Source organism: Pseudophryne corroboree, chromosome 2, assembly GCF_028390025.1.
Source record: "Pseudophryne corroboree isolate aPseCor3 chromosome 2, aPseCor3.hap2, whole genome shotgun sequence".
Classification (NCBI taxonomy): Eukaryota; Metazoa; Chordata; class Amphibia; order Anura; family Myobatrachidae; genus Pseudophryne; species Pseudophryne corroboree.
The window spans coordinates 47,231,389-47,248,241 of NC_086445.1; the positions used below are offsets into that span (position 1 = coordinate 47,231,389).

General features: G+C 44.9%; 1 protein-coding gene across 1 annotated transcript in view; it reads left to right on the top strand.

Moving 5' to 3' along the window:
• The window catches only part of LOC134997163 (antizyme inhibitor 2-like), a 154,155-nt gene that overhangs the window by 60,141 nt on the left and 77,161 nt on the right, over positions 1-16,853 (top strand). The gene's annotated exons all lie outside the window — the stretch shown is intronic.

The following is a 16,853-nucleotide window of genomic DNA, read 5'->3' on the forward strand; positions in this document are numbered from 1 at the left end:
ATACCCGGATCGTGACAGTGGGTGGTAACCGGATGTTAACGACAATTTCATCTTTAATGAGGCACAAAAAATTTTCCAGAATTGTGCGATGAATTGTGGACCCCGATCAGAAACAATATCAGTAGGCAACCCATGAAGTCTGAAAACATGGCGGAGAAACAAAACTGCCAACCCTTGGGCAGAAGGCAATCGGGGGAGAGCAATAAAATGAGCCATCTTGCTAAAACGGTCCACTACCACCCATATGACTCGGAATCCGGCTGAAAGGGGAAGGTCAACCACAAAATCCATGGAAATATGAGACCACGGCCTGAGAGGAACATTTAAGGGCATAAGTTGCCCGATAGGCAAGGAACGGGGAACCTTATGCTGTGCACAAACCTGACATGAATAAACAAACTCCCTAACGTCTTTAGAAAGACCAGGCCACCATACTGAGCGAGAGACTAACTTCAAAGTCTTAGAGATTCCCGGATGCCCGGAAACTTTGTTATCATGGAATTCCGTTAAAACAGTAGCTCTCAAAAACTCAGGGACGTAAAGACGACCAGCAGGAGTATTTCCAGGAGCTTGGTGTTGAAGCTGTTTTAACTGGGTAAATAAATCTTGTGTGAGGCCTGCCCAGATGACCGAAGATGGAAGTATGGGAGTAACAGGACTGTTATTGTGAACCGGAAGAAAGCTGCGTGACAGGGCATCAGCCTTAGTATTCTTGGAACCAGGCCTGAAAGTGATTATAAATTTGAACCGAGTAAAAAATAAAGCCCAACGTGCCTGCCGGCCGGCATTAAGCCGTTTAGCCGATTCGATGTATTGCAGGTTTTTATGATTAGTCAATACTGAAATAGTATGTTTTGCTCCCTCCAGCCAATGCCTCCACTCCTCGAAAGCCCACTTTACCGCCAGTAACTCCCGATTACCAACGTCATAGTTGGATTCAGCGGAGGAGAATTTCCTGGACATAAAGGCACAAGGATGTAACTCCATAGACTCCGGATCCTTTTGAGAAAGGATAGCCCCCACTCCAACCTCCGAGGCATCAACCTCCACAACAAAGGGCAATTCCGGATTGGGATGTCTGAGGACTGGTGCCGAGACAAAGGCTTGTTTCAAGGCCCGGAAGGACAACTCAGCTTCACGCGACCAGTTGGTAGGATCCGCTCCTTTCTTTGTCAGAGCTACAATGGGAGCAACCAGGTCAGAAAAAGAATGAATGAACCTCCTATAATAATTCGCAAACCCTAAAAAGCGCTGAATTGCTTTTAAATTGGTGGGTTGCGCCCAACTAAGGATGGCCTGGAGCTTCTTTGGTTCCATGGAAAATCCCCGAGGGGAAATAATGTACCCTAAAAAAGATACTTCCGTGACATGAAACTCACACTTCTCCAGCTTGGCATATAAATGATTCTCACGTAACTTTTGAAGAACCAGACGCACCTGGGTAACATGTTGTTCCATTGATTTAGAATAAATCAGGATGTCGTCTAAGTAAACGACCACGAATTTCCCTAGGAAGTCACGGAGCACATCGTTACTGAGGTCTTGAAAAACTGCTGGAGCATTAGACAAGCCGAACGGCATCACCAGGTACTCGTAGTGACCCGACTGAGTACTGAAGGCCGTTTTCCACTCATCTCCAGATTTAATTCAGATGAGGTTGTACGCTCCTCTAAGGTCAATTTTAGAAAAAATCACAGCAGAACGTAACTGATCAAAGAGTACAGAAATCAACGGCAAAGGATAGGTGTTTTTAACTGAGATCTTATTCAGGGCTCTAAAATCAATGCAAGGTCTAAGCGAGCCATCCTTTTTCTCCACAAAGAAGAAGCCTGCACTTAAAGGAGATTTTGATGGTCTAATAAATCCTTTCTCAAGGCTCTCCTTTACATAATCATTCATAGCCGCAGTTTCTAGCCCGGATAATGCATATAATCTTCCCTTTGACAATGCGGCACCAGGAATTAACTCAATAGCACAATCATAAGGCCGATGGGGAGGCAGAATGTCCGCATTGCCTTTGGAGAAAACATCAGCAAACTCCTGGTATTCCACCGGAATGGGTTCTGGAATGATAGCTGCTACTCTGACTGGAAACGTGATACATTCCTTATCACAAAAAGTACCCCATTGTGAAATCTCCCCCGACCGCCAATCAATGGTGGGATTATGAAAGGCCAGCCAAGGGTGACCCAGAACAACTGGAACTGCTGGGCAATGTGTAAGAAAGAACTCGATTTTCTCAAATGTAGAGCTCCTACTGTAAGTAGTACAGGGGGTGTACGGAGAGAAATAATCCCATTAGACAGCGGACTCCCATCTAAGCCATGCATGGTGACACACCTACCCAAAGGTAACTGAGGAATGCCTAAGGCCTTAGCCCAAGTTAAATCCATAAAGTTTCCTGCAGCTCCACTGTCAACAAAAGCCGAAACCGAAGAACTGAGGCTGCCAAAGGAAACTTTAACTGGGACTAAAAGGGAGTTATTCGAGGAGATAAGCTGCAGACCTAGGTGAACCCCCTCACAATTCACCTGGTCAAAGCGTTTCCCGACTTGTTCGGACAATTACGAGCAAAATGTCCCTTACCCCCACAGTACAGACAAAGACCAGAATTTTGCCTTCTGGCTCTTTCTTCAGGAGACAGCCGGGAGAGACCCATCTGCATGGGCTCCTCTACGTCTTCAGGAATGGAATATACACACGGAGTTGACCTTACAGGTGCTCCTTTTTCAGCCCTCCGCTCTCTGAGACGACGATCAATCTTAATAGAAAGCTCCATGAGTTTATCGAGAGTCTCAGGAGCGGGGTACTGAAGAAGACTGTCTTTTAGAGACTCTGATAAGCCGAGGCGAAACTGACTGCGCAGGGCTGGGTCATTCCAGCCAGAGTCGTTCGACCAATGGCGAAACTCCGTACAATAAACCTCCGCAGGATTTCTACCCTGTCTGAGAGCGCGCAACTGACTTTCAGCGGACGCCTCTCTATCAGGGTCATCATACAAGAGCCCTAAAGACTCAAAAAAAGCGTCAACTGACAACAATGCCGGATCCTCTGCTCTTAAACCAAATGCCCAGGTCTGAGGATCCCCCTGGAGCAAAGAAATAATAATCCCGACCCGCTGAGATTCAGTACCCGAGGAAGTCGGTCTTAAACGAAAATAAAGTTTACAGGATTCTTTAAAATTAAAAAACTCTTTTCTATCACCAGAAAAACGGTCAGGCAAATGCATCTTTGGTTCAGGGACTACCCTTGGGGAAGCTCGCAAAAGATCTTCCTGCGACCTCACCCGAAGAGAAAGATCCTGAACCATCTGAGTAAGTTCTTGAATCTGGCTGACTAAGAGCTGACCAGGATTTGGCCCTAAACCTGTTGGATTCATGATGCCGATAAACTCTCACAAAACTGAATGGGAAAAAATTAAACCCCGTTTAATTTTAAGTTTTGGTATGGCCGGTAATAATGTTATGATTCCAGCACTCTGGTCAGAGGAGATCTTATGGCAAGGACCGGAGCACTGGAACGGAATGCTGGGGAAGGGAGCAGGACAGGAAAATAGCCCCTGGCACCCTAACTCTGTTGTCTCACCCGTGTTGTCAGAAATCCCCTGCGAGACTATGGTTTCTTGAGCCCTTGGCAGCCGCGTTTGAAGGGCGGATTATGTCTGCCCAACTTCGATGCCCCCCGGTCTTAATGAGAGACAAAGGGAAACCCGAGACAGGGTGATAACAAGAGGCCCTCTAACTAAACAACCAGGCCAGGGGCTGTCAAAGTCAGAAAAATATCACTATGCACACTGCCATATTTGCACCTCATGCGTGTCCTCGCAGCGCGTGCATGTGCTCTCCCGTGCGTGCGCATACTCGCTGTTGCGTGCACCCGCAGGCGCACGGTATGCGCATTTACGGTAGAGTTTGTATGCGTCTAGCGTGCGACTCAATCGTTACATATTTTAACCATATAATGTATTTTGTAGATCATGGTCTCTTTGATAGAATCTGAAAGTTTAGTTAATGTAGCATGTTCATGGACAAAGAGATCCCTCTTTGTTTGATACGAAGGGTCAGACAAGGGTTATACAGTGGTGTTTAGTATCCATCGGAAGAGTATTTAATTAGCAATATTCCGGTGTTGGTTTGGAGCGGATTAATCGCTCGTGCGAATAGTTATGGACATAAGAAGTTTATGGACATTTGCTATTATTTGCACTTTATTATCCATGCGGCGGGAAACCTAGTTTCCCACCCACCTGAGCAGTTGGAAATAGTCACAGCCCACCTGTATGAATCAACCTATGACCTTTTGTTATAATGCGAAGACGAATTCCTGTGTCCAATGAACAATAAGAATATAGGGACCATTGTACTGTATTTTGTGTAGGGTATAAAAGGACAAGCCGATCTGGGCCAGCTCTCTATTCTCTTCAACGGTTCTCATTGCTGATAATCGGGAGCTGGATATCCAGGAGGCGCATGCGATTGTTACCCTTTGTGCGTAAGTTTCTCCGCAATCATATTGTCTTTATTGTTATAAGCCATTTTTTCTCTCTCTCTCTCTCTCTCTCTCTCTCTCTCTCTCTCTCTCTCTCTCTTTCTCTCCCTCTCTCTCTCTCTCTCCTTCCCCTTTAAAAGTAAATTGTATCTTTATTGTATTTTATGTGTAGTTATCTGGTTAGGAATTCTATGTTATTTTGGTAGTGTATAACTTGTATTGTATTATTCTTTTTGAACGTTCATTCATTTCCTTAAAAGGCGTTAGACCCTTAGACCGGTATTGTGTGTTCATTATATTGCAGTGGGTAATAGGAGCGTCTCTATCGCTCAAACAGCTATAGTGTAAACAAGGTTAAGCAGCGTTATATCGCTACAGTGTTTCAGTACAAGGTTTACAGTATAAGAATATCATTTCTGTGTGTTACATTCAAGGTCTGCTGATTGCTATCTTGTGAGCGTCTGCGCCGCTCGTGATCTCCTCGTGGTCTCGAGCGTCCGCTACGCTGATAGCGTAGCATTACGGTAGTCGCTTACCTATAGTGTGCCCGATACCAAAAGCGTATTCTCGCGAGCGTTTGTGTCGCTCGAGCGGCTCGTTCCCGATACAGCGTCCGCTACGCTAAGAGCGTACCCTTACGGTACCTCGTGCGCCAATTGCGTACTGTGTTTCTTAACCTCTTTATAGTGTGTTATATAGGATAAACATTAGGCTTTATCAATTGGCTGCTCGTCCGTCCTTCACATATCTGCACTAGGTAATTACAGCAGACATTATCGATCAGCAAAGGGCGGGAGGTAATATTCCTCATAGTGCTGACCCGATAAGCGTCTGCTTCGCTTAGTAAAGGGTGCTGAAGGAATCCGGAACCGGAGGTAAGAACAATACGCTAGTGTCTTTTAAAACAGTTTTTTCTCTGTTCTGTCTTGCGTACGCACGCACGCATACATCTGCATTTCTTTTCATTTGTGTATTTTCACATTTCACTCTCCTGTTTGCCATTTCATAATTGATAACGTGCTAAGAAAGATTTGTTGCTATTAGTAGTTAAAGAGTAAAAGTAATACATTAAGGGGTAATTTGTAAAGCACGCACACAGCTTTGCCTAAGATACAAGGAAAGACTTGGGTGGTGCTCGGTAGATGATTGAAGACCATCTACATTGATAAACGTGTTAATTGTATTTCTGTGGACATATCTGGCTGGCATACACGTGTTTCTAACAAAAGGGTTAGACTAGTGTACGCAACGTAAAGGCCGACGCACGCAGCGTATATTACGCAACCGAGCGTCCGGGTACGCCCACATAATTCAAAACACACGATAGTATTATTTTTAACAGGCGAAAAGGTGGCAACGCGATAAATAGCGCAAGTCAAATTTAGTGTCCGAAATTTAAACTAATAGATCCTTCTCTAAATTTACGACTCATCTGGTCTAAAGGAAAGAAATTTCTGCGCAGAAATAGAAACAAAAGTAAAGTGTACATGTGGTGAGTGAGTGTTTGCATATATATGTTTTTACAATTTTTGGATTGAACCACAAGAAGTCGAGTTCTCGTGAGGTACATACATGTAAGTGACGTGCATGGTGGCTAGGGAGGCATCCCTTGTTAAACATAAATTTGAGCATTAGAGTATAGCACAGACCAGGAGGTCTACTGTAGCACAGACCAGGAGGTCCGGAAAAGACCAGGAGGTCCAGGTACAGCAGACTAAGAAGTCCGCTATAGAGAAAAGAGCACAACCCAGGGGGTTGGTGCAGAACCCATATAGGCCATTAAAGCTCTGGCTGAAGGAATTCGCAGCAGAAATTTTCGATTCCACTGGTCGCTCCGCACATAAGATTAGTTGCTTATGTGCCGAACGATTGTACCGCACGTAATTGTGTGCATTAGTTAGTAATTTGACCCAGTACCATTTGCGTATGCTAGAGGGGTCATAAACGCTATTTGTACATTTTAACGTGATTTGTGTAATTTTTTTTATTTTAAGGGAGGTTCGCTGGTCACTCGGGAACTATCCAACAACCGATACTTGCTGGGGACTGGTAGGTCCAACACGCCCCAGTGAGTAAAGGTTCATAGGGTTCCTAAGTTGGGTACAGCAGCTCTGGATACAGTGATTGCAGTACTGGCCAACGTGGGCGAGGAGTGAGTGGAGTACTCGGTAAACTTCGCCGCCGGCCTGCCCCGGACATCTTGGTTTTTGTAAGGGTTCGCTGAAGACCCTGATTGAAGGTCAGAGGTAGTGAAAGCAACACCTGCAAGTTATGGGGGCCAGTTGTTCAGGTAGGGGGCAATCAACCTCGGTTCGGGTTGATTCAGTAAACCGACCAATCGGGTCGGCAAGGTATGTAATGTGTGAAAAATACGGTTCACACACAGAAGTTTTATGTGATGAATGGGAAAGAATGACTGTACATGACGGGGAGAAGTTCCCAAGAGTAGGCAGCTTTAGCCCAGATGTGTTACTAAATCTAAGGAGAAGGATATGTCTCATTAAATCAGCAAAGAGACGGATCAAACATTATGATTATTTACAGTTATGGCAACAGGTGGGTGAAATACAGAGAGGATTGGCTCACGCGGCGGGATCTAACCCTATCAGGAAACTGATAGCTACGGCACCACCGCCACCTTACATAACGGGAGAGAAGTTGGTTGCGGAGAATGACGCACTAATGTGTAATAAACAGGCACTTAGTAACTGTATAAATGTTAAGGATAATATGAATAAGATGAGTAATGCAAGTATTAACCCGTGCAAGTTGTACCCTGTTTTAAACTTTCCCCAGGAGTGTGATCAAGAGGACGAATCGGCAACAATATCGGCGCTCTCTCTAGCAGCCACCATATCAGAAACAGCAGTAGGCACGTCCCAACCCCCGAGATTAGTATCAAAAGCCCCTAGCGGAGGGACAGGTGAGGTCGTATCAACGGGTAAGTACGGCACCATACACTATGCTGAAACCATATCACCACAGGCTGTAGAATCTACTCAGAATGATGTTATTAAACTTAATCCCGTTAGGGTAATAGCAGTGCCAAATGGGAAAACTGACACTTCAGGAGTCACTCCTGTCAGAAACATTGCCATGCACTGCCCATTTTCCCGAATGGAATTAAGAGCAATGGTGTCTGAATTCCCTGACCCTAGAAAAGATCTAGTTGCCAGCCAGAAATACATTAGAGACCTAGGAAATACGGTAGAGCCCAATAACAAAGACTGGCAGATATTGCTGAGGGCATGTTTACCCTCCAATGTCGACTCAGCACAATTCTTAGCTGACTGTAAATTAAATGAGGATGTACCCCTTACGGATGTGTACAACCAAGACAATGTAAAGAGGATAAATTTACAGTTAAAAGAGTATTTTCCAGCTGTAGTTAAATGGAACAAAATTTTCTCCATTAAACAAAAAGAGTCAGAAACAGCTGCTGAGTATTTTCATAGGGCACTACTAGAAATGGCTAAATACACAGGCATTGAAGACATCCAAACAAATGTAAATCATAGAGAAGTAGCAGTATCTGTGTTAATGGATGGTTTAAAAGAAGCATTAAAGACAAGAGTACAGACCACGCAACCATGTTGGCGAGGTCTGTCGGTGGCTACTTTGAGAGAGGCCGCTGTTGATCATGATCGCAATATCACCAGACACAGGGAGTCACAAAGTGATAAGTTAATGGCCGTAAGTATACAGGCCCTGACCACAAGGCAACCTTTGTATAAATCTCCAAACCCTGTGGGTAAGTCAAATGTGGTAACTTGTTATTCCTGTCATAGAGAGGGACATTTTGCACGAGACTGTAAAGTGAAAAACATACAAAAATCATATCAACCCCCTAGACAACGATATGACACACGAAATTGGGATCAGGGACCGCAGAGACGGAGTCATGAGCCACATGCAGGGGAAACAAAAAGGTATCCCCCAAAAAGAGACTGGCAAGTCTCGGGTAGTTCCCATTTACCCCCTTCTCAAGTAGTTGCTGCCAGCGCGATTCAGGGAGGTCACCATACCCAATAGGGGTGTGGCCATACCTGTAATCTGCAGCCAGTGAAATTGATTGCAAGCCTTGGAAGTGAACCCGAGGTCACAATTGATGTAGCTGGTAAATCATTAAACTTCCTTGTAGATACGGGGGCGGCCAAATCAGTGATAAATTCGACAGTGGGCATGAGAACCACTGGTAAGACAATTCCAGCCATGGGAGTAACGGGAGTAGTCCAGCACTACCCTGTTAGCAAACCAGCAGAGATTACAATAGGGCCTTTGCATAGCAAGCATTCCTTTTTGTTGGCAGCATCGGCACCGACTAATCTCCTGGGAAGAGATTTATTGTGTAAAATGGGGTGCGTCATTTATTGCACTCCTGAAGGTGTATTCTTAGACATACCTGAGAATCACGCTCAGGAAGTGCGGGACATGTTAGACTCCCCATCAAAATTAATGTCACATACTGTTATGATAAATAGGAATCCATCCCAGGTAGAAGAAATGACATCCCAAATACCAGAGTCACTGTGGACTAAAGATGGACAAGACACTGGATTAATGGCAAACGTAGCTCCAGTAGTTGTGCAAGTAAAAGATGGTAGGATAGCTCCAAAAATCCCACAATACCCTCTGAAGCCAGAGGTGGAATTAGGAGTATACCCCGTAATAGAGCGCTTGCTACAACAGGGCATTCTGGTAAGAACATCCAGCACTGCCAATAGTCCCATCTTCCCTGTGAAAAAGAGTGGGGGGAGGGGTTACAGGCTAGTACAGGATCTAAGGGGGATTAACAAAATAGTTGAGTCAGATCCCCGTAGTGCCAAATCCAGCTGTCATCCTTATGCAGATCCCTCCCACTGCGAAATTTTTCACTGTTATTGACCTCTGCTCCGCCTTCTTTTCGGTACCCCTGCATCCTGACAGCCAATATTTGTTTGCATTCACATACAGAGGAGTCCAATACACATGGACTCGATTACCGCAAGGTTTCATAGACAGCCCAAGTATATTTTCACAGGCTTTGCATGATTGTTTACAGTCTTTCCAACCAGAGAGTGGATCAATATTGATACAGTATGTGGACGATTTACTACTGTGTTCAGATTCACTGGAAGCGTCCCTGAAAGATACGAAACAGCTCCTGTTTCATCTTTCAGACACAGGACACAAGGTTTCCAAAGACAAACTACAATTATGCCAGCCTAAAGTAAAATATCTGGGACACTGTCTAACACAAGGACTGAGACACCTGACCGCTGATAGAATTCAAGCAATTAGAGACATGACTCTGCCACAAACCCAGCAACAGATCAGAACGTTTTTAGGAATGTGTGGGTATTGCCGTAACTGGATCCCAGGGTTTTCCATTCTAGCATTACCTTTGCAGGAGATGGTTTCATCAAACAAACCTGATCGGATTTCGCATACAGACGAATCCGAGATGGCATTTGAGAGACTCAAACAGTGCCTAACGCAGGCGCCAGCATTAGGTATGCCAGACTATGGGAAACCCTTTGAGCTGTACGGAACAGAAAGTGCTGGTTGCGCGGCAGGCGTCCTAACTCAAACGCACGGTGATACCAGCAGGCCGGTAGCATACTACAGCGCTCAGTTAGATACGGTAGCGCGATCCCTCCCCACATGCTTGCGAAGTGTCGCTGCGATAGCATTGCTAGTCACAAAAAGCGAAGATGTAGTGCTAGGACACAACCTCACAATTCATACACCACATGCAGTGTCAGCCTTGCTGAATTCTGCCCAAACCAGGCACGTCTCATCAGCGCGGTTTACAAGATGGGAATTGGCATTAATGGCCCCCGTAAACATCACCATAAGGAGATGCAGTGCATTAAATCCTGCAACATATCTCCCAGGTGTGCCTGGACAGGCACAAAGGGTGGAGGATGAGAGTGATGGGGAAGGAGGATTTAATACAAGGGAGGACACACATGATTGTATGGAATATTTGACCCAAAATTTCACAGCAAGGCCTGACATCGGTGACAACCCACTGGAAGATGTAGATTTCACTTTCTACACTGACGGTAGTTGTCACAGACAGACGGACTCGGGAGACTTGTGTACTGGATACGCAGTCGTAGATGACCAAGGCACCATAGAAGCAGAACCGCTAGGCCCACCTCACTCAGCCCAGGTTGCTGAACTGGTTGCCCTAACCAGAGCATGTGAATTGGCTAAGGGAAAGTCAGCCAATATCTACACCGATTCTAGATACGCCTTCGGGGTAGTTCATGATTTCGGAGCCCTATGGCGCCTCAGAAATTTCATGACGGCAGCTGGTACACCGGTAGCGCATGCAGCTCACATCAAAAGACTTCTAACAGCCGAGCAGACGAAGCTGCTAAGTTAGCAGCTGGTACCCCCAGACAGACAGACACCACACAATTGATGGTATTCAATACCATCAACACACAGAAGTTGTGTGAAATGCAAAATTTGTGTTCCACACAGGAAAAGGCAGTTTGGAGGTCAAAAGGATATGGCCAGGAGTCCTCAGGACTCTGGACAGATGGACAGGGTAAACCAGTGGCACCCAGAGCATACCTTCCATGTTTAGCTGAAGCAGCACATGGGCGGACTCATCTGGGCAAGAAGGGAATGTGCAAGTTGGTAAGAGCATATTGGTGCGCCCCAGGATTCTCATCCCATGCAGGTAAGAGAGCAATGTCATGCCTTACCTGCTTGAGGAAGAATATCGGAAAGGCAATACCAACAGAACCATCTCATATCCCACCTACAAGCGGCCCTTTTCAGGTAATACAGATTGATTTTATACAATTACCCCCTTGTCGAAATTTGAAATATGTACTTGTTTGTATAGATGTGTTTTCAAATTGGGTCGAAGCATTTCCGGCGGCCACAAATACCGCTATGTTTACTGCTAAGAAAATTGTGCAGGAATTTGTGTGTAGATATGGTATCCCTAGAATAATTGAAAGTGATAGGGGTACCCATTTTACAGGTGATGTCTTTCAAGGAATGTGTAAGTTGATGGGAATTGATAGTAAGCTGCACACTCCATATCGCCCCCAGGCGAGTGCGAAGGTGGAAAGAGTGAACAGCACTATTAAAAATAAACTGAGCAAAGTTATGGCAGAAACAGGATTGACATGGCCAGAAGCTTTACCCATTGTACTATACAGCATCAGAACCACTCCCAGGTCCCCTCTTAATCTGTCCCCCTTTGAAATCTTGTTTGGTCGACAACCGCATGTTATGATTAACCCTCAGGATGATTTGAAGTGTAACAATGAAGTGACTGTAAAATACCTGGTTAACATGAGTAAACAGCTAAGGAATCAAAATGACAATCTGAAGTTAGTGATTCCTGAGTTGCCAGATAGTAATTGTCACGACATTGAACCTGGGGATTATGTAATGATACGGAATTTTCTACGCTCAGGTTGCCTTATTGACAGATGGGAAGGACCATACCAAGTCTTATTGATTAGCACGACAGCATTGAAGGTTGCCGAGAGAGAGAGTTGGGTTCATTCGTCCCATTGTAAGAAGGTTGCTGATCCAGAGAGGTCCCGTGATAAAGAACAAACGGTGGAGGAAGTTGTATCACTGGAGTGTCTGTTTCAGGAGGACTGAGACGGCACCTGAGCATTGAAAATAATAAGATCGATCCCCCTGTTCCCTTTTATTGTTTTTCTCCACTTCCCATCCCATCTCCCTCAATTATTTCTTTCCCCCTTCTCATTCTTCTCCAATTTCCTCCTATAAGATGGACTTGCCCCAAGAGACTGTGATCCGGATTTTCCTGTTGACCATAATGTGGACCGGAGCAGTCTGTTCCGGCGAGAGTACCATGGAGGTCGAGAGAGGTTCTGGAATGAGTTCTGATGACAGAGATGGAGGCGTAGATTTCCAAGAACAACATAATCACCGAGTAAAGGCGAGTATCAGAAAACGATCTGGTAGCATTGACAACAGAAGAAATTGTGAAGGATTGTTAGCTGAAGAGAACTGTATCTGTAGGCTCTGTGACAGTGTAGTTGAGGATGGGTGTATCAAGAAATGCCAATCTAGTTTTAATATCCACATGGACCGGTATCCATTGAGTGACTATCACTCCTTAGTGGGTAAAGTGTTAAATCAGACAGATTGTTGGGTATGCTCTCAAGTACCTCAAGGCCATAGCAAATCAGGCTTAGTACCATTCCCTTTAACGGTAGGGGAGGTACTTGAGTTAAGTGGTGGGAGACCGGTGGACAGGAGGTTTAATATCTCCAGTCCTCCTAGTTTGAAGCTCCACCAATATCATGTGGATAGATCCCTAGTATGTTTTAACATTTCCAATCCCCGAAAGCCGGGAAATTGGGAAGTGTCATGGAGTAATCAAACCATGAAATTTTCATATAGAGCCGACAGATTGCCCATACATACAGAACTTATACGCCAGATAGCCGACCATGGGAAATTCTTCCGGTATAGGTACACCTTGGGAAATAGGATCATGAGAGTTGGAGAGGTATCACCAGGATACTGTGCACATATCATACAAACTGATACGTGTACTAAACAGATGGGAGAATTAGGGTTAGGAGATTTCATATGGAAAATGTGTAATATGGTTATGTCCTACTCCGTCCCATATGTTCTCCCCGATGATGCATATTTCATATGCGGGAGGAAGGCGTATAAGTGGCTTGCCCCAAACTCTGAAGGATTGTGTTGTATTGGAAAAGTACTGCCTGAAGTAATGACTGTATCGCATACCAAAATGAAAGATATTCACCGCAGTGCCCAAGCTCCTTATACTCACACTCATTACGAGCGCATCGTTAAACAGCACCTGATAGAGAGAACAGAGCATCCGGCCTCTGACCTGATCAGTGAATCCACCGTTAGATATCACTCGTATCGCCAGAGGAGTGATAAATTATAAATATATATCTGCGCTTGCAAATTTATTAGACAACATCACTGAAATGTATGATGACACATTCAGGTATACTGGAAGGGAGCTCCAAGCTTATAAAACAGAACTGGTTCAGCATAGGATGATTCTCAATTATCTCACAGCTGTGACGGGTGGGTATTGTGTCACCCAGTATAGAATAAAGTGCTGCACGTATATCACAAACAGCACCGAGGACCCGGTCGAGGTCATAGACCAAAAGATGGATGACATTCTCCAATTAAAATGGGAGTTCCGAAGGAAACACAATCTCACCCTTGCCGCTGTGGGTAATGAGCTGACCAGTTGGGTGTCATGGTTGAACCCCGCGAAATTGGTTCTCCGGTTTAGGAGAATGGGCTCAAGGAGTTATAATAGATGTAGGGAAGTTTCTTCTATGTATCTTGGGTGTTGTCATATCGATTGGCTTGATATTTAGATGCGTTCAGGCTTTAACGAAGTGTAAACGGAGTACTAAAGTGATGAGTCTAAGGAGTGAGGACATTATAATTCCAATGGATGTGATTTATGACCCAACGATAGAGACACTGTGGTGATGAAAATGTGATTCCACGGTCCGTTTCTTTCACCTGTTTCTCCTTTGTTTCTCACCAAGGTAAAAAGACCCGCCTGGAAGAGGAATTTGATGACCCGGTATACAGACGATAGATGGACTAAAGAAGAAGTTTGACAACCTTGTACACAGACATCAGATGGACTATGCCATAGACCCCCATGTCCCTAGTATTTTAATTTTACGCTAGCCCAACACTTTTTGTAAGTCTATGGACATTGATAAAGCTTTGCTTGCGTTTATTGGCAAAAGCACAAAGAGACTACAGTCAACATGTACATCAAGACAAGACACCAGACAAGACTTCAATCGGCGAAATGTAAATTAACCTCACATAATGGTATCTCTACCCCGTAACGACACTTCTTTTTTTTCACCTCTACAACCTTCAGGTAATGACACACATAGTCGATAGGGAATACAGGCACAGATATCAGCACTCACATATTCCCCCATTCATGTATCATCAACTAAAATGTGCTCCCCCATTTTGTTGCAACCAAAAGCCGAAGAGAGCTCGGTAAAGTTTGACAGCCCATCCACAGACCCGTACCACGGGATAAGAAGGAATTCAAATGTATACTTCGCAATACCTCGAAGCTTGATCTAAAACACGTATGGCACGATGATACATGACCCCCCAAACATGGATTCATACACACATGCTTCTGCTATCTCTCTAGGTCATACCCTTTTCCTACCTTCTCCTCTCCTCCCCTACCCAATCATAGAAATGTATTATACATGACATATATTTTTCTCTTTTTGAAATGTTTTAGAAAGTGGCAGTTATTGGTGACTGCCAAAGGGTGGACTGTCAAAGTCAGAAAAATATCACTATGCACACTGCCATATTTGCACCTCATGCGTGTCCTCGCAGCGCGTGCATGTGCTCTCCCGTGCGTGCGCATACTCGCTGTTGCATGCACCCGCAGGCGCACGGTATGCGCATTTACGGTAGAGTTTGTATGCGTCTAGCGTGCGACTCAATCGTTACATATTTTAACCATATAATGTATTTTGTAGATCATGGTCTCTTTGATAGAATCTGAAAGTTTAGTTAATGTAGCATGTTCATGGACAAAGAGATCCCTCTTTGTTTGATACGAAGGGTCAGACAAGGGTTATACAGTGGTGTTTAGTATCCATCGGAAGAGTATTTAATTAGCAATATTCCGGTGTTGGTTTGGAGCGGATTAATCACTCGTGCGAATAGTTATAGACATAAGAAGTTTATGGACATTTGCTATTATTTGCACTTTATTATCCATGCGGCGGGAAACCTAGTTTCCCACCCACCTGAGCAGTTGGAAATAGTCACAGCCCACCTGTATGAATCAACCTATGACCTTTTGTTATAATGCGAAGACGAATTCCTGTGTCCAATGAACAATAAGAATATAGGGACCATTGTACTGTATTTTGTGTAGGGTAAAAAAGGACAAGCCGATCTGGGCCAGCTCTCTATTCTCTTCAACGGTTCTCATTGCTGATAATCGGGAGCTGGATATCCAGGAGACGCATGCGATTGTTACCCTTTGTGCGTAAGTTTCCCCGCAATCATATTGTCTTTATTGTTATAAGCCATTTTCTCTCTCTCTCTCTCTCTCTCTCTCTCTCTGTCTCTCTCTCTCTCCCTCTCTCTCTCTCTCTCCTTCCCCTTTAAAAGTAAATTGTATCTTTATTGTATTTTATGTGTAGTTATCTGGTTAGGAATTCTATGTTATTTTGGTAGTGTATAACTTGTATTGTATTATTCTTTTTGAACGTTCATTCATTTCCTTAAAAGGCATTAGACCCTTAGACCGGTATTGTGTGTTCATTATATTGCAGTGGGTAATAGGAGCGTCTCTATCGCTCAAATAGCTTTAGTGTAAACAAGGTTAAGCAGCGTTATATCGCTACAGTGTTTCAGTACAAGGTTTACAGTATAAGAATATCATTTCTGTGTGTTACATTCAAGGTCTGCTGATTGTTATCTTGTGAGCGTCTGCGCCGCTCGTGATCTCCTCGTGGTCTCGAGCGTCCGCTACGCTGATAGCGTAGCATTACGGTAGTCGCTTACCTATAGTGTGCCCGATACCAACAGCGTATTCTCGCGAGCGTTTGTGTCGCTCGAGCGGCTCGTTCCCGATACAGCGTCCGCTACGCTAAGAGCGTACCCTTACGGTACCTCGTGCGCCAATTGCGTACTGTGTTTCTTAACCTCTTTATAGTGTGTTATATAGGATAAACATTAGGCTTTATCAGGGCTAAGCAAACTCAAAACTATAATATGTGCGGAGAAACCGCCAAGGAAAAGGACAATCAAAATATCCACTTGTCCAATTCTCCTACCCGGCACCGCCGAGTACCAGAGAGGACTTGTGGAAGCGGAACCCTCCGCAACTGCTCCAAACACAAAATATAAAAGGTAAAGCGGCTGAGCCGCAACACACGGCAGAGCCGCAACTCACGAACACCATTGGATATAAAACGGTGATCAGTCAGGACTCCAGGGACGAGATGGTAACTCCCGAGTACAGGACTTCTGAGGACTGGAATGACCGGATACAGCAGGACTGGAAACAGACTCTCAGCAAACAAAGGCAGCATGCAGGAAGCTATTACCGGCGTCTGTGAGAAGCCCTGGGAGTGTACTTAACAGGGAGTCCTCCAATCAGCTGTTTAGAGGCTGATTGGACTAAATGCCGTGCAGCTGCCTTGCTGCACGGCCAGAGAACAGGTGAACGCATTAATCCTAAAACCCAGCAACGGGGAACGCGGTCCGCCAGTGGTGTCCTCGTTGCTAGGGTCCGTGCGGCTTCAGCGCGCCCGGCGTCTAGCGTTGCTAGGGAGCCGGCGGCTGTACGTGCACGGCGC